The 24,284-nt window shown below is 46.8% G+C and overlaps 1 pseudogene; it reads right to left on the bottom strand.

Moving 5' to 3' along the window:
* LOC116463832 (cytospin-B-like) overlaps positions 1-24,284 on the bottom strand; it is a 109,240-nt pseudogene that overhangs the window by 795 nt on the left and 84,161 nt on the right.

Here is a 24,284-nt window from a genome sequence, read left to right as displayed (position 1 = left end):
TCCTGCCCACCCAGCTCAGCCGCTCCTGGGAGGCCCCAGGGCTTGGTCTTTTTTCTTCTGGGGCTTTAGGCTTCTATATTTCCCTGTCTACTCACCTTCTCCACTTGGATGTCAAAAGCCATCTTGCGCCTGACTCTGGATCCCTGAGTCTTCTCCATGTCAGCAGCAACAGGCACTGAGGGGCATCCCGGATTCCTCTCCTTCCTGCACTCCCCACAGCCGCTCCATCTGCTCTGCCCTTGCTGGGCTGAGTCCCCTCATCTCTCACCTGAACTAATGTAATGGCCTCCTAGCCAGACCTTACTTTTATTTTATTTTATTTTATTTTTTGAGACGGAGTCTTGCTCTTGTTGCTCAGGCTGGAGTGCAGTGGTGCAATCTTGGCTCACTGCAACCTCTGCCTCCCGAGTTCAAGTGATTCTCCTGCCTCAGCCTTGCGAGTAGCTGGGATTACAGGCGCCCGCCACCACATCCAGCAATTTTTTTTTTTTTCTTCTGAGACAGGGTCTCACTCTGTTGCCAGACTGGAGTGCAGTGGCTCAAACTCGGCTCACTGCAGCCTCCGCCTCCTAGGTTCCAGGGATTCTCCTGCCTCAGCCTCCCGAGTAGCTGGGACTACAGGCACGTGCCACCACGCCCGGCTAATTTTTTATATTTTTAGTAGAGATGGGGTTTCACCATGTTAGCCAGGATGGTCTCGATCTCCTGACCTCATGATCTGCCTGCCTCGGCCTCCCAAAGTGCTGGGATTACAGGCATGAGCCACTGCACCCGGCCTAATTTTTTGTATTTTTAGTAGAGATGGGGTTTCACAATGTTGGCCAGGCTGGTCTCAAACTCCTGACCTCAGGTGATCTGCCTGCCTCGGCCTCCCAAAGTGCTGGGATTACAGGCGTGAGCCACCATGCCCAGTCTATTATTTTAAACTCTTGTGCCTCTACAATGACTTCTCTGCATGGCTACCAAAGAGATTGCTTATTTTAAAATTTTTATTTTATTTTTTGAGACAGGGTCTTGCTCTGCTGCCAAAGCCGGAGTGCAGTGATGCAATCATGGCTCACTGTAGCTTCGAACGCCTAGGCTCAAGTAGTCCTCCTGCCTTGACCTCCTGAGTAGCTGAGACCACAGGTACACACTACCATGCCGAGCTGATTTTTAAAATTTTTTTGTAAAGATGGGGTCTCACTATCTTGCCTAGGCTGGTCTCAAACTCTTGAGCTCAAGCGATCCTCCCACCTCGGCATCCCAAAAAAAAAAATTGTTTAGAAATGTAAATTAGGTCCTGCTCAGAACTTTGCCATTCCTCAGATAAAGCCAGGGAGGTTCTGCCCTACCCATCTCTCATGAGCCACTCCCTAGCAGCTGCCTTGCCCATTCTGCTGCTCACACTGGCCTTCTGCTGCCCCCCACACCCTGACCCTCTCCAGTGAACCAGTATGTCCCTGCCACAGGGCCTTTGGACATACTGTGCCCACCCATCAAGCTCTCCCCAGCTTGTCACATGGTTCCCCTGCATACCTTTCAGGTATCTGCTCACATCGTGTCACCCACTCAGGGACTTTCTCTGACCATCCTCCCTAGAATAGCACCCCTCTCCCTGGCTCTTATTTCCTCGCCTTGCTCTGCTTGTCTTCCTAGTGCTTATCAACACCTGTCATCTTGTGTATTCGGCTGTTTCTTGTCTGCGTCCCCTACCAGAGCGCAAAAGGGCACAACCCCATTTGTCTCACTTACTGTTCTATCTCCAGCAACTGGCAGGGTGCCTGACACATAGGAGCCTGTAGAGCATCTGCAGAGGAATCTTGGGGCTGCTCAGAAATGCGAGGCTGAAAGCGTGGAAGTAAATAAAACTTTTTATTTATTTTTTTATTTTTTAATTTTTTTTTTCATTATTTATTCAGAGGCAAATGCAACCAGCTATTTTAAACAATAAGTTTGTATAAGTAGAAAAAATTGCTTTGGAGAAAAAAATAAGGAATTCCTCTCATCCCATGCCTTACCCCTAAATCGGTTGTTTTTTTTTTTTTTTTGAGATGGAGTCTTGCTCTGTCGCCCAGGCTGGAGTGCAGCGGCAAGATCTTGGCTCATTGCAAACTCCGCCTCCTGGGTTTAGGCAATTCTCTGCCTCCATCTCCCGAGTAGGTGGGATTACAGGCATGCACCACCGCGCTCGGCTAATTTTTTTGTTTTTTTTTTTTTTAGTAGAGACGGGGTTTCACCATCTGGGCCAGGCTGGCCTTGAACTCCTGACCTCGTGATCCACTCGCCTCGGCCTCCCAAAGTGCTGTCTGGTTTTTACACTTTTGCAAAGGAGGTCACAATTACCAACTCAGGTTAATTATTCAAATATGCAAAAAGAGAACAGTCAAATCCTAGTACTAACTGCATAGAAATACTGACACAGAGTTCACTAACATTTATTACTTCACCTCTATTTGAAGGGAAGACCTCTCATGCAACGTAACAATGAAGCATGCTTAAAATTAATGAAGTTAACATACAACAGTGTTAGATTACTATTTATAAATAGGGAGATACATATAAAAGGAAACTTTCAGGCTGGACTTGGTGGCTCCTGCCTGTAATCCCAGTACTTTGGGAGGCTGAGGTAGCAGGATCGCTTGAGGCCAGGAGTTTGAGACCCCCATTTCTATATATATTTTAAAAGTAGGCTCAATCTCGGCTGACTGCAAGCTCCGCCTCCTGGGTTAACGCCATTCTCCTGCCTCAGCCTCCCGAGTAGCTGGGACTACAGGCATCCACCACCACGCCAGGCTATTTTTTTTTTTTTTGTATTTTTAGTAGAGACAGGGTTTCACCATGTTAGCCAGGATGGTCTCGATCTCCTGACCTCGTGATCTGCCCGCCTCGGCCTCCCAAAGAATACTGCTTAACTTTTTAACAATAAGCTTGTATTACTATGGGAAAAGTAAATATACTTATTTAAAATGTATATAAATTCATACCCCACCATGTACATCAAGATAAATCCCAAATGCATCAAAGATTTAAGACAAAACAAGAAAGTTCTAAAAGAAAACAATGAAAGTTCTAGAAGAAAGTTCTGGAAGAATGAAAGTTGTAGAAGGTTATAAAGGAGCACACCTTTATAACCTTGGAATGGGGAAGGGCTTTCTAGCTTTGACTTATCCAAAGCCGCAAAAGGGCTGGGCACAGTAGCTCATGCCTGTCATCCCGGCACTTTGCGGGGCCAAGGCGGGTGGATCACCTGATGTCAGGAGATCGAGACCAGCCTGGCCAACATGGCGAAAACTTGCCTCTACTAAAAATATAAACATTAGCTGGGTGTGGTGGTGGGTGCCTGTAATCCCAGCTACTCTGGAGGCTAAGGCAGGAGAATGGCTCGAACCTGGGAGGCAAAGGTTGCAGTGAGCCAACATCATGCCATTGCACTCCAGCCTGGGCAACGAAAGCAAAACTCTGTCTTAAAACAAAACAAAACAAAACAATAACAACAACAACAACAAAAAAAAAGCTGCAAAAAAAGAGACAAAAATTTAAAAAATTTTCTGCATGGCAAAAACAAATCATCATAAGCAAAAACAAAGACAATCACTGGGGAAGCTATTTGCACCTCAAATCACAGACATCATCTCTCCAATGTACTAAAAGCTCCAAGATGAGGTTTCCAAACACTCACTAAGAAATATGGGCAATGGGACCGGGCGCGGTGGCTCATGCCTGTAATCCCAGCACTTTGGGAGGCCGAGGCGGGTGGATCACGAGGTCAGGAGATTGAGACCATCCTGGCTAATACGGTGAAAGCCCGTCACTACTAAAAATACAAAAAAATTAGTTGGGCATGGTGGTGGGCGTCTGTAGTCCCTGCTACTTGGGAGGTTGAGGCAGGAGAATGGTGTGAACCCGGGAGGTGGAAGTTGCAGTGAGCCAAGATCGCGCCACTGCACTCCATCCTGGGTGACAGAGCGAGACTCCATCTCAAAAGAAAAAAAAAAAAAAAATATATATATATATATAGAGAGAGAGAGAGAGAGAGAGAGGCAATGGCAGGGTGTGGTGGCTCACGCCTGTAATCCCAGCACTTTGGGAGGCTGAGTCGGGCAGATCACCTGAGGTCAGGAGTTCGAGACCAGCCTGGCCAACATGGTGAAACCCCATCTCTACTAAAAATACAAAAAAAAAAAAAAAATTAGCCATGTGTGGTGGCAGGTGCCTGTAATCCCAGCTACTCGGGAGGCTGAGGCATGAGAATCGCTTGAACCTGGGAGGCAGAGGTTGCAGTGAGCCGAGATCACACCACTGCACTCCAGCCTGGGTGACAGAGCCGGACCCCATCTCAAAAAAAAAAAAAAAAAGAAAGAAAGAAATATGGGCAATGAATATGAAAAGGCAGTTCACAGAAAAAGGAACACAAATAGAATTTTAAAACATATTCAGTCTCATTTATAACCAAATGCAAATGAAAACTAAATTCAGACACCACTTCTCACCTATTAGACCAGCAAAAATCCAAATGTCTGATAGCACACTCTATGGGCCAAGCTGTGGTTAAAGAGACACTCTCCTATGATGCTCATGGGAGAACAAGTTAATCCAATTCCCACAGGAGCAATTTGGCATGTTCTGTCAGAAGCATAAACTCTTTGACCCAGCAAGTATATGTTTGAAACTTACACACATGAACATATACATATGCACATTAATGACAGCATTGTCATAAGAGCAAAAGACTGGAAACAGTCCCTATCTTCATCATCTATGGGGTGACCCTACATCCCAGTTTGCTTGGGACAGCCCTGGTTTACACCTTTGCCCCAGTATAATTAATAATAGAGCCCTGTTCACTCTTGAAAATGTCCCAATCTGGATGGTTGGTTTTATGGCTACCCTAATCATAGGCGACTAGATAACTGATGCTACACCCATATAATAGAATACCATGCAGCAGAAAAAAAGAATCTGGATGCTTTCTATGTATTGATAGGCAAACGTCTCCAAGACACGTTGCTAAGTGAAAAGAAAAAAACCCAAACAAAAACAAAAGGCCAGGTGCAGAATAAAATGCATAGCATGCTAACTTTGGGGTTAAAAATAAGAGGATATGATGCTACTCACATTTGCCTGTATGTGCCTAAGAAACTCTGGAAGGATACACAAAATACTGATAACAGTAGTTACCAGTGTGTATGCATCTGGGAAGGGAAGGGAAGACTGAGTGGCAGGGTCTTTCACTGTATATTTTTTCATAATTTTTTATTTTTGAGTCAAGTAAAAATAAATGTTTGAATCTATTCAGAGTTAAACTTTAAGATGAAAAAGTGTATAAATTGTCACAGACTTCTAATTCCCTACACAAGTCATCCTTCCTTTTTGTAACAGAACTCCAGTTAGATTTCCCACCCTTCCTTGAAGCTAGGTGTAGCCATGGGACTAATGAAATATAACAGAAAGTGTCACATGAGTCTTCTAGGAAGACATAAACTTTATCCTGTCACCTGGGATAAAGTTGTGATAACTGGAACTCTGGTAGCCATTTTTATTTATGAGGATAAATGCCACTCCCTTAAGGATGTGAGAGCTAAAAGGTGCCTGGATCCCTAATAATTTTGTGAATTCAGCATGCTAGCTTTGGAAGTTTTACCTCTGGACTTCTTTTTTTTAATGAGAAGGGAGGAAGTTTCTTACCTTAAAGCACTGTTTTTCAGGACCCTATCCCTTGCCACTTAACCTAATTCTAACTGATACTGACGTGAGCTGATAAACTACCAAAAAATAAGTTAATTTTCATTACCCATTTTTGGTGTGATGACAGGACATTTTTATTTTCTTTGTGCCTTTGGTATTTTCTGTACTGAACATGTATTTTAGCATCAACTGTCACTTTAAAGCAACATTTGCACAGTTACAGAAAACGGATATTCTAGTTTCTGGTTGTGTGTCAGGTAAATTTCACTTTCAAAGGAGATAATGACAGCAACCATCAAGACGGATAATATCTCCAGAAGCCATTTGCAGTAGTGCTTTGTTAGCAGCAGAGATCCCATAGCATCCCTGCTGCTGCAGAACAGGCTGAGACCTTCCAGTTGAGGAAAAGTCGCCTGTTGCTTTAAATTGTAAGCGAGACCTAGAAGATGCTTGGAGTCAGTTCTGATTGAGATTTGCCAAATCTCCAGGCTCAGCTTGTCTGCTTTCTGCTGGGAAACAGGTTTCCATTGTCTACGACTGTCTGAAGCAGGGGAGAAATCCTCCATGGCCTGGGGAGATGGATGATAAAACTCACATGGGTGCCCCACTGGCTCACTGACTCATCCTGGAATGATCGGAAGGCCGGAAGGCTGGCACATGTTCTTGGACTCAAACATCGGTTTCCTATATCGCCATATACAAACAATTCCAGAGCGAGAGAATTTTTATAGAAGACCTGTTGAAAGTGGCTCTGAGAAGACCATCAGCAGGGAGCTCCCAGATGCCTGGAGTTGTGCAATCTGTGAGTCATCCTGTTGGCCCCCTGCTGTGCTTCTCCAGCTGGGCTCACAGCCTCCAAGGGATGAGGCCTGTCACAAATACCTGCACGGTGCGGTGATGCACCTTTCTGGCATGTCATTTTTATGTAAAAATTTGTGGTGGGGAAAGTTGTCTTTTTTTTTTTTTTTTTTTTTTTTTGAGAGTCTCACTCTATCACCAGGCTGGAGTGCAGTGGCATGATCTCGGCTCACTGCAACCTCCACCTCCCGGGTTCAAGTGATTCTCCTGCCTCAGCCTCCTGAGCAGCTAGGACTAAAGGCGCGTGCCACCACACCCAGCTAATTTTTGTATTTTTAGTAGAGACGGGGTTTCACTATGTTGGACAGGATGGTCTCAATCTCTTGACCTTGTGATCTACCGGCCTCTGCCTCCCAAAGTGCTGGGATTACAGGCGTGAACCACTGTGCGTGGCCTGAAAGTAGTCATTTTTATATGAAACAATCACTGTTATGTCATGAGGGGAACAGAAACTATTTATTTTATATAAATTCAGGGGGTACAAGTGCAGTTTTGTTCCACAGGTATATTGAACAGTGGTGAAGTCTGGGCTTTTGGTATAACCATCACCTGAATAGTGTACATTGTACCCATTAAGTAACTTCTCATGCCTCACTCTCCCTTCTACCTTCGCACTCTTCTGTGTCTCCCATGTCTATTATTCCACTCTGCATGTCCATGTGTACATACTATTTAGCTCCCATTTATAATGAAAACATTCAGTATGTGAGTTTCTGAAAACTCTGAAGCATTTATAAGGCTTCAAAATAAAAGATTTCAAAAAATTATTGTAGTACACAGCTTCAAACTGTGTTCTGAGACCGCCTAGGGTGCCACTGGGGTACGTTGGTCTAGGGAAAAGGTTTAAAACTCTGGCTTACAGGATTTCATGCTGACACTAATTGAAACTATCTCTGGGTCTGTATTACATCCAGCCTCGTCTAGACACATTCACCCAATTTCTTCATGAACAAAGGTTTTTTTTTTTTTAATTATTTTTTATAAAAGGTGGCTGGAAAAAGTGGGTCTTTTCCATCCTGTAGACCCAGCTGGCCACTGGAGCCTCCTCTGCCCCACCTGGCATCCCACCTGGCCTCCCTTCCCTTCCCGCCCGCTGGGCACCTCCACTGCAGTACCTGGTGGCTGTCTCCTGACCTCGGGAGGCTCAACCCTTGCAACATGCCTGCCACTGGGCTTCCACGCACCCATTTCCTGCTGAGGAGGTGGTGCCAGGACACACTAGGGGACCAAAGACACAGGTCCCTGCCCTGGCACAGCTTGTAGTCCCTGGTTGAGGGTGGCAAACAGACATTCACCCCAAAATGACACCCACAGCTGGAGAGTTAAACATGTGATGATGGCCCTGAAGGAAAAATTAAGGCCACATTTTTTTCAGGGAGCCCAGTTTAATTGGGGTGGGGGAATGGAGAGGTGCTTCTCTAAAGCAGTCTTGTTTTAGGTAGTCCTGAAAGGTGAGTAGAAGCTGGTAGGTAGAGGACAGACGCAGGGATGACTCAACAGGTTGCAGTGGGATTGGATGGGCACCTTCTGAAGGCTTTGGCTGGAAAATTCAGGTCAAATAATCCAAATTGGTTCCTACCAGGGCCTGGAATAGGCCACTGGGCTTTAGAACAAGACACCTCCAGTGGGCGCCATGGTTGTAGGAAGGCAGGGAGCCCATCACAGTTTCCTTCCCCAAGAGGTGGCAACGAGGAGGCCACGCTGCATCTGGAATGTATCTGCTTAGGGCTACCAGCAGTCAGGCTGGGCACTGGACAGCTGCCCAGGATGCAGAGGAGAAAATAAACCTCCTCCTGGAGACTGAGAAGGGACAGAAACCGGATGTTGGTGGGGGGGCTCAGGACCTGCCTGGGTGGTTCACTCAGGCTTCACTATTTGCTCCTCCTGCCTGGGCCTCTGGCTGTCCCCAGTCACACAGTGTGACCTGCCTGCCCCGAGGCTCTTACACGGCTGCCAGCAAAATCTGAAATTCAGATAAACAACCAATAATTCCTGAGTCTGTCCCAAATATTGCAGGAGGTGTACTTATGCTAAGAAATTATTCACTGTTGGCCAGGCGCGGTGGCTCACACCTGAATCCCAGCACTTTGGGAGGCCGAGGCGGGTGGATCACGAGGTCAGGAGTTTGAGACCAGCCTGGCCAACATGGTGAAACCCCATATCTACTACAAATACAAAAATAAAATGGGCGTGGTGGCGCATGCCTGTAATCCCAGCTACTGGACAGACTGAGTCAGGAGAATTGCTTGAATGAGGGAGGCAGAGGTTGCGGTGAACCGACCTCATGCTACTGCACTCCAGCCTGGGTGGCAGAGCGAGGCTCTGTCTCAAAAAAACAAACAAAAAGAAATTATTCATTGTTTATCTGAAATCCAAATTTAATTGGGCATCCTGTGTTGTATGTGGTGACTGTACTCAGCCTACAAACTAGGCCCGTACCGGAGGAAAGGTTTAAGACTCCGACTTTTAAGTGGCCAGAAGAGGCAAAAGAAGATATAAGCCCAGGGCAATGCACTGAATATTTGTGTCCCCCTCTCCAAATTCCTCTGCTGAAACCCGAACCAAGGTGATGGTATAAGGAGCTGCGGCCTTGGGGAGGTGATCAGGTCATGAGGATGGAAGGATTCCTGCCCCTGTAAGAGGAGGCCAGGAGCAGCTCGCTCTGTCCCCCAAGTGAGGACACAGCAAGAAGGTGGCCTTGGGCAACCGGGAAGAAGGCCTTTTCCAGAGCCCGACCACGCTGCCACCCCGAGAGCAGACTCCCAGGACCACAAGACAGTAACGTCGTTTCTAAGCCGCCCAGTCTAAGGTGCCTCGCGACGGCCCCCTGGATGGACAATCACCCACAAGGATACGGAGGACAGCCCGGGCCCAGTGCAGGCTCGGGAGAGAGGGAGGGAGGGAAGGACAGTGGCGGGAGGCGGGGCTGGGACCGAGCCCGAGCACTCGCCTGTTCAGGCGAAGTTTGGGGCGGCTTCCTGTGGCAGGGCCAACGGGCCGAGTAGGCGATGACTGCAGGCCCCTGCCCTTGCCAGGCCCGGAGCGGTCGTCTGCTGAATGGAGCCCCCGATGCAGCCAGCACGGGCCAGGCTGGGCAGGGGCAGGAGCCCTTCGGCAGATCCCGGGTCACCGGCGCGGAGCCACAGCGTGGGGAGGTCCCTGCCGCTGGAGTCCCGCCCCGGGAGCGCGAGGTCGCCGGGCATCCCTGTTCCCTAGCCCGGAGCCCCGCCTAAGGGCGCCCTCCAGTGCCTGCGAGGGCAGGGCTGGGCCGGGGGTGGGGGAGTGGGGGGGGAAAGGGGTCCTCGGGCGTCAGACCCCAGCCCGGCCCGCACCATCCATGAGGTGCAAGGGCGCGGTCCCAGGATGGGCAGCCGCAGCCCTGAGGGGATTTGGCCGCGCCGGCTCAGCCTGGCGCCTTCCGGGCGCCCCTTGGAAGCCCTGAGGGAACGTGCCCCTCGGGACTCCGCGGGTACCGCTGTCCCCGCCCAGCCCCCTCTTCAAGAGGACACCGGCGTACCGTGTCTGGCTCTGTTGCCCAGGCAGGGACGCAGTGGCACAATCAGAGCTCACTGCAGCCTCTACCTCCCGGGTTCAAGTGATTCTCCCGCCTCGGACTCCCAAGTAGCTGGGACCACAGGCGCCACCACGACCGGCTCATTTTTAGTTTTTTGTGGAGATGCAGTCTCTTTTCGTTGCCCAGGCTGGTCTTGAACTCCTGCTCAAGCCATCCTCCCGTGTTGGCCTCCCAAAGAGCTGGGAAGCCACTGTGCCCAGCCTTGTTTTTCAAGTAAGAGATTACAGCAAGTGCTCTTCCTTCTCCAGGACAAGTGGCCGATGGTGAGGCATTGAGCAGTGGCTAGGAGTGCAGGCTTTGGTGCCAGATCACTTGGGTTTAAATCCTTGCTTTGCCTTCTCCAAGCTGAGCTGCTTTAGGCAAATTATTGAGCCTGTCTTTGCCTCAGTTTCCTGGTCTATAAAATGGTCTAGCAATGACCTAATTCACTGGTGCCGCAACCCCTTCGAAGGGAGGAGACCACCCCTCATATTGTCTTATGCCCAATTTCTGCCTCCAAAGAAAGAAGAAGTAAAAACTAAAAGGCAGAAATGAAATCCACAGGCAGACAGCCCGGCACCATACCCTAGGCCTGGTAATTAAAGATCGACCCCTGACGTAATCGGTTATCTGTAGATTACAGACACTGTATAGAAAAGCACTGTGAAAACCCCTGTCCTGTTCTGTTCCGTTCTAATTACCGGTGCAGGAGCATACAGCCCCCAGTCATGTACCCCCTGCTTGCTCAATTGATCACGACCCTCTCACGCGGACCCCCTTAGAGTTGTGAGCCCCTAAAAGGGACAGGAATTGCTCACTCAGGAGCTCGGTTGTTGGAAACGTCTTTATTCGGCTCCTGGCCGAATAAAGCCCTTCCTTCTTTAACTCGGTGTCTGAGGGGTTTTGTCTGCGGCTTGTCCTGCTACACTTCAACTCAGGGGCTGGCTCAGACCCACGGTCCTGCTGGGCTTCCAGCTGCAGTAGCACAAAGCTGCAGTCCCCAGTAAGGCTGACTTGTTTGGGAGAAGCCTGATTCCCATCCCAGGACACATATCAGCCTGCAGCCCATCCCGCTTACCAGTGCCTTTGGAGGGAGACAGCTCTGGGCTGCAAGAGTCTTCGCCTGTTCTTAAGCAGGCAGCCATAGTCAGTGCCATGTGACCCCCCCACCACAGCTGACAGCCAGGGCAGCCGACCGCTAATTGGTTAGTGACCCGTGAGGTGATCCCATGTGAAAATCAGTGCCTGCTCGAGCAGGATGGGGAGACCTAACGCAGGCTGATCTGATTCTTCAGCTTCAGGCCGACCTGATTCTTCAGCTTGTGTGATGGTTAACTTTATGTGTCAACTTCACTGGGCCAAGGGATGTCCACATAGCTGGTTAGACATTGTTTCTGGGGTGGCTGTGAGGGTGTTTCTGGAAGAGATTAGTATTTGGGTTGGTGAACTGAATCAAGCAGATACCTTCCCTGACGTCAGTGGGCATCACCCAATCCACTGGGGCTTGAATATAACCAAAAGGTGGAGGAAGATTGAATTCTTTAGGCCTTTGAACACCACGACTGGCCTTCCTGGGTCTCCACTTGGACACAGCAGATTGTGGGACTTCTCAGCCTCCATAGTCACATGAGGCAGTTCTGTATAATAAATCTCATTCCCTATCTGTCCACCTGTCTGTCTATCTATCACCTACCTATCTCCTATTGGGTCTGTTTCTCTGGAGAACCTTGACTAACACCGCTTGTAACTATAACTAGAAAATACAGAAAGATTCCATGGATTGTGAATGGGCGGAGAAAGAAAGAAGAGATGACTATGGCAGGCAGAATAATGGTCCCCAGAGATGTCCACTCCTGAGTCCCTGGAACCTGTAAATGTGTTAGCTTACATGGCAGAAGGGACTCTGCAGATGTGATTAAGGTTAGAGACCTTGCAATAGAGAGAACAGCCTGGATTCTCCAGATAGGCCCAATCTACTTACATGAGTCCTTAAAATCAGAGCGCCTTTCCCAGCAGCAGAGAACCAGGGGAGATGTGACTGGAACAGCCACAGAGGCAACGCTGCTGGCTTTGAAGATGCAGGAAGGGGCCACAAGCTAAGGAATGCAGGCAGCCCCTGGAGGCTGGGAATGGCGAGAAGGCGGATTCTCTTCTAGAGCTCCAGGAAGGAAGCAGCACTGTGACACCTTGATTTTAACGCAGTGAGGCTATGCTGCACTTTTGAACCCCAGGACTGTGAGATACCAAGTTCCTGTTGTTTTAAGCCACTCAGTTTGTGATAATTTGTTACAACAGCCACAGAAAGTGAATACAATGACAGTGAGCAGTCATGACCCAGCCCGAGACAGTCACGAAACGAGGGTTGCCCCAAAAGACCTGAACTTTGAGGAGAGTTGCCTAAGAAGTTAGGATCTGAAGTCAGTGCACAAGTTGGAAATTCTCCTGTGTCAGTTGCCATCAAGCTACCATCTGCAACATCTAAAAATCCTCTCAAATGGCCCCAACACAGCCAAGTTTTCCTCCAGGGATGGGCTGAGCATTAGATGAAACAGTTCACTTGCAGTTAAGGCCCATACTGTGTCCAAACAAACAAGCAAGCAAAGAAAGCTTTAAATGCTGAAACTGCACTCAATGTCACGGGACACTCACACAATGGGTGACCCACAGGAGCTGAGGCTGTAGACGGGACCAGCTACATGATTCGTGCTTGCTCTGGGGCACATGACTATTGGCTGCAATGGCAGGTGACAATAGACACATCCTGTTTTTTAACAGCTGGGCGCAGTGGCTCACACTTGTAATCTCAGCACTTTGGGAGACTGGGATGGGAGGACCATTTGGGGCCAAAAGTTTGAGGCCAGCCTGGGCAACAAAGCAAGAGCCCTCTCTCTACAAAAAGTAAAAACATAAAAAGTCAGCTGGGTGTGATGGCATGCATCTGTAGTCCTAGCTACTTGGGAGGCTGAGGTGGGAGGATCCCTTGATCCCAGGAATTCAAGGTTCTAGTGTGCTAGGATTACGCCACCACACTCCAGCATGGGCAACGGAGTGAGATTGTCTCAAAGAATTTTTTTTGAATTAACCTTGTTTTTTCTTCCAACTATAGGTGGTCAAATGTGTGGGAGTAAAATGTGAGTTCGAAATGCCTTCCCAGGACTCAGTATGGCTCATTTTCCTCCTTGCCATGAGCTGCATGTCTGTCCCTGTGATTCCGGGCAGCCCGCCTGGGTGTCTGTTCCTAGCTATCAGAAGAGCACAGTGAAGTCCTCCTGCCCGAGAAGATCGAAGACTCTGCTGTGGTCAAGGTTCCTTCTCCAGCCAGATGTGTTGCCTAGGATTAGACTTTTCAAACGGTGGCCAGGCCTTCTGAGGTCACACGCAGCAGTAAAAGCAAGCTGCAGCTAACTTTTCCCATGTTCCATTTTCTGTTTTGCTATTTTTCTGATATGAGGGTAATGATCTGGTTTAAAGGGTGATATAAATAGTAACCCAGATGGACATATGGGAGGGGTGACGGGACCGGCCCTTTGGCCTGCAAGATGTCCAGGCCAAATCTTTTTATAGCATATTTTTCAGAATCTAGAAAAATCTTGGTAAGGTTTTAGTAGGGCAGGTGAGTCAAGTTACAATGTATCAATTTAATGAGTTTGGAAGGTTCAGAGATTCTGCTTGGAAATTGTGTCCATTCATGACACCACAAGTGATATTAGCAAAGAAAGAAGGAAAAATGACAAAGGTCTTAGAATGGCCAGGTTTTGAGTTTCCCTCCATGGGTGTTTCTTGTTTGCAATTCTGGGATTTTCACCATCAATCTGGAAAAGGCTGGAAACAACTGTTGACAAGATTGACTGCAGCTCTGAAACCAGGCTGGATGCGGAGGTGTTTATTCCTGGAGTTCAATGAAGAATTCCAAGTCAGAATGAGGGTGAGTGGGAGCTGGATATTTCCACTAATTAATCAAAAATTATCTATTTAGCAACTGTTACACATTAGGCTGTAGCATTTTGAGCCAGTAAATACACAGCTCTGCTTCCAAGGAGCTCAGAGTGCAGGGTGTAAATGCACAGCCTAAGAATCCAAGCCCTTCTGGCTCAGGGAAGGAAGAGCTAGCTGTGGGCCAAGGGACACAGGGTGGGCAAGTCCCCGTGGGCTCCCGGGCAGCAGAGACCACTGCCACAGACAGTGCAACATCAGATGCCTCAGGGGGCACATTGGGAGCCTCTCACCTGACACCTCATTTAATACGACCACTTTCTAAGGTGAGTGTTTTCTCTCCGTCACCATATGAGGAATCTAGGCTACAGAGGTGGAGGAAGAGGCCCTGGAGCTTCAGTGCAACTAAGTGGCCTGAAGCCAGGTACCTGTAAAGTGTGTGTGCTCAGACAGCCCAGGCTTGAAATGTCCATGGATGATGCTTCATTCTTATAGTGGTCCAGGCCACAGGATGGGAACCTCCCTAATGGGGCCCAAACAGTGGCAAATACGGAAGAGATCATCCCAAGTGCTAAGTCATTGGCCCTCCATAAAATGCCCATGTGTGCATGTGTGTTTGTGTGTGTGTGTTCACATATGCATGTATGAACCACTGAGCAGCTGAAGACAGCTGCACGTGATCAGATGCTGGGCAAATGAGACGTGGTATCTCCTGGACACAGCTTCTCTTGTCACCTGACAGCCCAAGAGGGAAGTGAGCTGTGGCTGCTATCCTGGCTAGGTGATAAGTGATGATTCCTTATCCGAGCCTGTGCTGTCTGAGAAGATGCAGAGGCCCTAGGGAGAAAAAGGCTGGGACAGTGTGGCTTCCCTGGGAGGAAGAAGTGAACATTTCAGGACAGGCAGCCTCACTGCCCTGAAACACCACCTGCATTTTTTTAAATTTGATACAGGTCTCCCTCTGTCACCCAAGTGGGAGTGCAGTGGTGCAATCATAGCTCACTGCAGTCTGAACCTCCTGGGTTCAAGCAATCCTCCCATCTCAGCCTCCCAAGTAGCTGGGACTACAGGCATGTGCCACCAGGGCCTGGCTTTTTTGTTTTTATTTTGAGACGGAGTCTTATTCTGTCACCCAGGCTGGAGTGCAATGGCACAATCTCGGCTCACTGCAACCTCCACCTCCCAGGTTCAAGCGATTCTCCCTGCCTCAGCCTCCCGAGTAGCTCAGGCCCCTGCCACCACACCCGGCTAATTTTTGTACTTTTAGTAGAGACGGGGTTTTGCCATGTTGGCCTGGGTGGTCTCAAACTTCTGACCTCAGGTGATCCACCCACGTTGGTCTCCCAAACTGCTGGGATTATAGGTGTGAGCCACCACACTCAGCTGGCCTGGCTAATTTTTTAAAAAATTTTCTTGTAGAGATAGGGTCTTGCCATTTTGCTCAGGCTGATCTTGAACTCCTGGGCTGAAGCAGTCCTCCTGCCTCGGCCTCCCAAAATGCTGCCATTACAGCATAAGCCACCATGCCCAGCCACCACGTGTTATTTCTATGGACAGGACATGCCATTTCTCTTCTACATGCATGTCTATTGGCAAGTAAAATGGTAGTCAGGGAACCTCCTTGAGTTATAAAAATAAGTTGCACATGGCCTTTCTTTCATATGATGTTTCTTTCCTTCTTGTTAGCCTAAAGGGATCAGGATAGAGACCAGAATGGGTGAGTTTGGCTAAAGTAATCGGCAACTTGGGCTCCCACTGGAGAGGGTCTGGTATGGCTCCAGTGTGGAGGGAGGGAAACCACAACACCATCCAGCATAGAAACTGCTTTGAGCAGAGCTGGTTCTAGATCATTTACATGTAATCACTCAGAGCCAATCACAGTAAACACTGACTCCAGGTATCCCAAAACCACAACTGCCTCCCCACACAAACCCCTGGAGTAATTTCAGCTTAAACCCAACAACCAACAACTACTTGGGATATTACTTTCCCCCACTTCAATAGCAGGCAAAGTAGAAGCACAAGGAGAAAGAAAAATGCGTCGGTTACGTCAACAAAAGACAGTTGCGTGAAGCAGCACAAGTAATAACTCTCCGGTTGAATTGGTTCTGACTGTGCCTCAAGTTTCACTTAAAAACAAAGGTGCGGGTGATATAATGACCATCACCAAGCAGTTGCTCAGGAGCTCCCACAGGCTGCCTGCCCTGGGGCCACCAGGGAGATTCCTGCCCCATTCAGTGGTTCTCCATCCAGCTGTGCATTGGAGTCGCCTAGAGAACTTTCAAAACATGTAGACTGCATCTCTGGTCCCATTCCAGACATTCTGAGTCAACCAACTGGGGCAAACAGTTTTCAAAACAGTGCCCTGAAAATTCTGATACAGAGCTGCAGCTGGGATACACTAACAGAGCCAGGGCAGACTCTCTTGTCCCCAGGTTAGTGGTGGCTTGAGACTCAGGGATCCACTGACCTGCAGAGCCCAGCTGCCACCTCTGCAAAGGTCTGGCTTGGAGGAGGGGACCGAGCTCCTGCCCTTTCCAGGTATGGGAAGGGGCTGAACCTGCAGCCCCTGGGGTGTCCAATCTTTTGGCTTCCCTGGGCCACACTGGAAGAACTGTCTTGGGCCACACATAATATACACTAACACTAATGATAGCTGATCAGCTAAAAGAAATCGCAAACAAATCTCACAAAAAGATTACATATTTGTAGGCCGGGCACGGTGGCTCATGCCTGTAATCCCAGCACTTTGGGAAGCCGAGGAGGGTGAATCACCTAAGGTCAGGAGTTCGAGACGAGCCTGGCTAACATTGTGAAACCCCATTTCTACTAAAAATACAAAAAATTAGCCAGGCATGGTGACACATGGCTGTAATTCCAGCTACTTGGGAGGCTGAGGCAGGAGAATCACTTGAACCGAGGAGACGGAGGTTGCAGTGAGCTGAGATCGTGCCATTGCACTCCAACCTGGGTGAAACAGCAAAACTCAGTCTCAAAAAAAAAAAAAAAAAGTTTATGTATTTGTGTTGGGCCACATTCAAAGCCACCCTGGGCTGCATGTGGCCTGCGAGCCATGGGTTGGACAAGGTTGCTCTAGAACCTGGCTCTGAAGGGGCTCAGATCAGCAATCAGAGATGTACTTTGAGTAGTAATGGCAGTCACTGTCATTCTCAGTGACTCACTGGAAGGATGATCCTTTGTCAGAGGAGCACCAACAGGCTATTTTGCACTTAAAACAGCAAGGGATGGGCATTACCCATTTCCCTCAACCACCTGTATGAGCCACACCCTCACTCGCTGTGTAGTGCACACTGATGTGCCCAGAAGAACACTGCAGAGCCACCAGATGGGCACCTGGGCTGGACCCAGCCCTTCTGAGGGACTGGGGTGGCTCTGGGGAGGGCTCTGCTGCCATTCGGGGTAACCAGTAGGGTGCCAGGGGCAGCTGCATTCCTTTTTGTTAATTAACAACAGGCCTTCACTGCCCACCCCTAAGGGCTTCTTTTTCCCATGCTGATGTAAGAGGCCTGGGAAAGCACTGAAGCCCAAGACAGTCCAGAGCCAAAATACTGTTGGGATTTGCTGTCAGCCCAGGGTCCCCAGAGGCACACACCCTCAGCCTGCTCAACCCTGCAAAGCAGACACAGGCCATTCCCACAAACATGACCTCCTGTCAAGTTCTGTGGGGGACAAGCCTGTGTGGGTGTGAATGGGAGTCTTAAAGAACCGGAGGTCAAAGGCGTGGGCAACGAGGACCGTGGGTTCCCTAGCATGAAAGAGGCCGGCCACTCCGGAGCACACAGACTACGATGGCAGAGGTGTGGGGCGCCTCCCAGGGACTCCAGCAAAGCAGCCAGGGGCTCCCTTGCATTATCACAGGCTTTCCTTTTGCTACAATGAATCAAATAAAGGACTATGAGAGCTAAAAATGTAATCAAGTTCTAGGTGTTAACGTTGTTACCTTGAATTCTCATATTTCCCGAAAGGCAGGGCCCATGTGTTTCCAGGTTGCCCTGAAGCAAATGTTTGTTTCTGTGTGTGTCTTTTTGATAAGAGAAAGCACAAGGTTCCCAAGAGCAAAGTTTTGTTGTTGTTGTTGCTGTTTTTTCAGAGACGTAGTCTCACTCTGTTGCTGTCACCCAGGCTGGAGAGCAGTGGCTCAATCATACATAGTTCACTGTGCCTCCAACTCCTGGACACAAGCAGTCCTCCTGCCTTGGCTTCCTAAAGTGCTGAGACCATAGGTGTGAGCGCTACCACACTCAGCCAAGGGCAAAGTTTTTATAAAGGCAAAAGCCAGGGTATTTTTAGCAAAAAAAGAGACTAATTTGGAGATGCTGTTTGTTTGAATCTCTGTGCAGATGATGTACTCGTTCACCCAATGTAATTAGCAAAACAAGCCTGGGGGTGGGGTCTTGGTCTGGAAGGAGGGAGGCTGCCCTCTTTAGAAGCGTCCCACAGAAGAGCAAAGCGTCCCCAATTTACACTCCAGCTGCGTTTGCATTTGAGACAGGTACGCTCTGTTTCTTATTTGGGTGTTGGTCCACTAGGATTGAGCCTGCCTTTGAAGTCCATCTAGCTGGGTGGTGGGGCAGAGCAGGGTCCGTGGACAGTAATCAGGTGCTTCCAGGACAAACTGCAGTGGGTGGCAGTGGTGGCTGTTCCAGGCCCTCAGGGGTTACGTCCCAAAGTACTTGTAGATTTGGGCCACATACTGCATCACTCTCTGCCAGTCGGGCCAGTCTGTGTTCAGCATCTTGCTGTGAGCTCCTGCTAGGGAAGGGGATGGGGGACAGAGCACAAGGCAGGACATCACAGACTCCTTCCCCTCAGGGACTTCAATCCAGGTTAGGGCTTACACTGCCTGGAAACCCTCCACCTACACAGATGGAATATGAAGACCAGCACAGGTGGAGCTGAATGTGATGAGTTAAAAGAAAAGACTTTTTGTCCCACTTACTCAGGAGATACTACCCCTTTCCAAAAATGGAAGACATGTTCTCCTGATGCTTTCATCTTTTAACCGTATGACAGCATTTTAAAAAGGTTTAAAAAGAAAACTCAGGCATGGTGGCACACACCTGTAGTTCCAGCTACTTGTGAGGCTGAGGTGGGAGGACTGGTTGATCCTGGGAGGTTGAGGCTGCAGTGAGCCATGATTCTGTTACCGCACACTAGCCTGGGTGCTCTGGGTGGACAGAGGAAGTCTCAAAAAAAAGAAAAAAAAAATCACCTATAATTTAACGATTAAGATGATTTCCAAGTTTCTAAATTACATTTGAATACACATTTCTAATTCCCCAGGCTCCCAGCACAGTGCATGTGCTATTATGTGGGCTGAGCATTTCACACCCGGGTCCCCGTGCTGCTGTGCCATTGTGCGGGCTGCCATTCTAGTGGATGCACACTGACCAGGGAAACTGCTGTCCACAAGGGACATGGCGTGCAGTGAACGCTCACCTTGTCACCACCACAGACTTTGCGATCAGCATCTTTGTGCAGTATTTTCTTCTGTCAAACTAGTCCCTCAAGATAAATTACTAAGAGTGGGATTATCATGAAAATCTTGAACCAATTTCGAATGCAACTATTTATTTTACCAGCATTAAGTGTTACCATTTAATGTGTTTTTTGTTGTTGTTGTTGTTGTTAGTTTGGTGATTTTTTGCTAATTTGCTGGTTTTTACTGATTGATTTACTTTTGTTCATTTTGCAAGCAAGCTTGTATTGAGCACATATAAGGTCCAGCCCAGAAAGGGAGGGGCAAGGGCATCCTGTCAGGCACTCAGTCAAGCTTTTCTGAAATTTGTGTCACTGGACATATTTAATAATGAACTTTGGGATTGAATTTGGATTCCTGGGTGGTTACAAGAGAATAGTTGGAAAGGATCCTGATGTAAAGCCAGAAGCAGAGATACCATGGAAAAGTAAGGCTGAACTCAGCACACTGGTCCCCTGATTCAACATCTGAACAGACTTCATCTATTCTGCTTCCTGGTGATGCTAAAAAATTATCAGCATATCATTAGTCATGGGAAAGGTGTGGAAAAGGAGTGAAACATTCCAAGCAGGTACACCCAGAACAATTAAAAAAAACCACTTTCACAGTATACAAGGATAGAAAGTCTCCTTCTACCTACACTGCTCTAGCCATGACTACACACAGACTGAAGCCTGGCAAGCTAAAATCCTTACCATGAAGGTCTGATAACATGACTTACAGAAAGCAAGTGATGAAGAATTGGGCATGCTATTTGGGGGATACATGAGCTCTGGGCAAAGAAGGGATGCCTACAAACCCAAGAGAGATGGCAAGCTTTCTTCTGTATGATGGGAAGGGTGTCTTTAAACTCAGAGAGGAGTCAGAAGTCCAATCAACATTCACAGTTTTACACAGACTATCTTACATGCTTGAACGTCATAATACTTGAACTAAACATATTTGATACATTGTTAACATCACATTTGAGAATTTGTGAAGAAATATTTTGCACATGTCAGAAGAGAGTATGCTGTATTAGGAATAATCTTACAATGCATGACATTTGTTTGAAATAGTAATTAAAACCTTTCAAAAAACCACCAGACCCATATGACTGCACTTGTGAATTCTAATACTTAAGGAAGAAATTATACCAATTCTACGAAATCTCTTCAAAAAATGGAAGAGGATGGAATACTTCCCAACTCATTCTATGATGCCAGCATTACCCTAATACCAAAACTAGACAGAGACATTACAAGAAAACTATAGGCCAATTTCTCACATGAATACAGACACAAAAACCCTTAACAAATATAGCAAATTGAATCCATTAATCTATAAAAGTATAATATATCATGATCAAGTGGGGCTCATCCCAGGAATGCAAGGGTGGTTCAACATTTGTAAATCAATGTAATTCATCATATTAATCAATTAAATGAGAAAAACCATATGATCATATCAACAGATGATGAAAAAGCATTACATAAAATTCAACAACCATGACAGTTATTTGTGCTAATTCTCAGCAAACTAGGAATAGAACTTCTTTTGCCTAATAAAGGATATGTGCAGAAAACAACAACAAACATTATACTTAATAATGAAAGACTTGAACATTTCCCTCATAAAATCAGGAACAAGGCCAGGATGTCTTTTCTCATCTGTCCTATTTAATACTGTACTGGAAGTTCTAGCTAGTGCAAAAAGACATGAAAAAGAAATAAATGGCATACAAATTGGAAAAGTAGAAATAAACTGCCTTTATTTGCAGATGACATGACTGTCTATGTAGAAAACCCCAACGGGTTTACATGCAGGTTTAGCAAAGTCTTAAGAATACAAAGTCGGTATACAAAATTCAATTGTGGCCAGGCACAGTGGCTCACGCCTGTAATCCTAGCACTTTGGGAGGCTGAGGTGGGCAGATCACAAGGTCAGGAGTTTGCGACCAGCCTGGCCAACATAGTGAAACCCCGTCTCTCCTGAAAATACAAAAATTAGCTGGGCATGGGGGCACGTCCCTATAGTCCCAGCTACTCAGGAGGCTGAGGCAGGAGAAGCGTTTGAACCCAGGAGGTAGAGGTTGTGGTGAGCTGAGATCGCACCACTGCACTCCAACCTGGGCAACAGATCAAGACTCCCTCTTAAAAAAAAAAAAAAAACCGGCTGGGTGCAGTAGCTCATGCCTGTAATCCCAGCACTTTGGGAGGCTGAGGTGGGCAGATCATAGGTCAGGAGATCGAGACTATCCTAGCTAACACGGTGAAACCCCGTCTCTACTAAAAATACAAAAAAAATAGCCAGGTGTGGTGGCGTTCACCTATAGTCCTAGCTACTTGGAGGCTGAGGCAGGAGAATCACTTGAACCCGGGAGGTGGAGGTTGCAGTGAGCCAGGATTGCGCCACTGCACTCCAGCCTGGTGACAGAGCGAGACTCCATTTCAAAAGAACAAAACAAAACAAAACAACAACAAGTCAATTGCTATCCTATATACCAGAAAAGAACAACTGGATTTTGTGATAATAAAAAAAAAAAGCCATTTACAATCGCAACCCCCCCCCCCCCCCCAACAACAACAACAAAAAGAACTAAGGTCTAAATCTAACAAAATATGTGCAGGATCTATATGCAGAAAACTACAAGATACAGATAAAAGAAATCACATATCTAAATAAAAGAAGATATATTCTGTGTTCCCGGACTGGAAGACTGAACACTGTTCAGATGTCAGTTCTTCCCAGTTTGATTTACAGATACAATGCAATCCTAATCAAAATTCTAGCAAATCTTTTTTTTTGGTAGATAATGACAAACTGAGTCTAAAATTAAAAAGGCAAAGGTACTAGAATAGCTAAAACATTCTGAAAAGAACAAAGAAGACTCTTTTTCAAGATTTTTAATAATGCTATGTTAATCAAGACAGTGTAGTATTGGTAAGGAACAGATTATAAATCAATAGAACAAAAGAGAGCTCAGAAATAAAACCACACAAATATAGTCAACTAATTTTTGACAAAGGTGTACAGAAAGTCAATTGCTAAAGGACGCTCTAACAAATGGTGTTGAAATAACTGGATGCCCATATGCAACAACAACAAAAAAAACCCAAAACCTATACTTTATTGTTTACACAAAAATAAATTAATTCAAAATGGATGATAGACCTCAATGTAAAAAGCAAAAGTACAGGCCGGGCGTGGCGGCTCACGCCTGTAATCCCAGCACTTTGGGAGGCCGAGGCGGGCAGATCATGACGTCAGAAGATCCTGGCTAACAAGGTGAAACCCCATCTCTACTAAAAATACAAAAATTAGCTGGCATGGTGGCGGGTGCCTGTAGTTCCAACTACTCGGGAGGCTGAGGCAGGAGAATGGCATGAACCCGGGAGGTGGAGCTTGCAGTGAGCCGAGATTGTGCCACTGCACTCCAGCCTGGGCAACCGAGAGAGACTCCATCTCAAAAAAAAAAAAAAAAAAGCAAAGGTACAAAAGTTCTAGGAAAAAATATAGGTAAAAATCTGTGTGATCTTGGCTTTGGTGATGAGTTTTTACAGACAACAGTAAAATATCATCAAGAAAGAAAAAAATTGGCTGGGTGCAGTGGCTCAGGCCTATAATACCCGCACTTTGGGAGACCGAGGTGGGAGGAACACTTGACCCCAAGAGTTCAAGACCAGTCTAGGCCACATAGCAAGACCCTGTCTCTATTTTTAACTTAAATAATAAATAATTTTTTAAAAGTTAAAACTTTGTGCTAGGAGAGATTCTGCTGAGAGAATGAAAAGACCAGCCACAGACTAGAAGAAAATATCTAAAAATTATATATATGATAAATGACTTGTATCCAGAATACACACAAAAAAATTCTTAATATTCAACAGGAAAATAATCAGATCAAAAAATGAGTAAAAGTTCTGAATAGTGACTTGACCAAAGAAGATGGGCTGGGAAATAAACCTATAAAAAGAGGTTCTACGTAATTTGAAGTAGGGAAATATCAATTAAAGCCACGAGATACTATGCTACACATATTAGAGTGGCTAAAATCTAAAAAATGGTAATACCAAATTCTGATGCAGAGGTGGGGGCAACAGGAACTCTCTTACTTTTGAACTCCCACTTTTCACAACTAAAACCACCACCAAAAAATCAAATCATTTATGGAATAACTTTTGTAATGTGGACACAAATTCTTTCAAAAGATATTAATTCACCCAATAATTTTCCAAACAAGAAATTGAAAACCCACAGGGAGATAGCAAGTGAGATGCTAGGGTGGCGATAGGATGGGAGGCTTGACAGTGGGTGCTGGAGGCAATTTTGAAGCATAGGTGCATAGGGAGGGTCTCCGGGTAGCATTCAGCCTAGAAGGTGCTTTCTTCCCCCTACGTAGTGCTAAAGTAGGCCTTTCTAAGTAAAATTTCCAATTTACATAAAAGGTGAATTTAGCAAAGTTCCCACTGTATCTAAACAAAAATACAGCCTAAAGTGGGTAACCACAGAAAATAATATATATTTTTCATTTCAATCTTATATTTTTCATTTTAACCTGAAATATACAACTATACATACTCATTTGCCCATCTAATGATTTGAACCTAGGCCTTTTATTTGAACATGGTCCAAGGTTGAGGGCTTGATGCCATCTTTCTTGCAAAAGCCAGACCCAAAATAGACAGTCTAGAAAGCCCTAATTTACTTTTTTTTTTTTTTTTTTTTTTTTTTTTTGAGGCGGTGTTTTCCCCGGCCCCCCAGGCTGCGCCACTGCACTCCAGCCGGGGACTC

This window comes from Hylobates moloch, unplaced genomic scaffold (genome assembly GCF_009828535.3).
Source record: "Hylobates moloch isolate HMO894 unplaced genomic scaffold, HMol_V3 SCAFFOLD_70, whole genome shotgun sequence".
NCBI lineage: Eukaryota > Metazoa > Chordata > Mammalia > Primates > Hylobatidae > Hylobates > Hylobates moloch.
The sequence above is the reverse complement of the archived record's forward strand: the minus strand, read 5'-3'. Positions and strand labels throughout refer to the sequence as shown.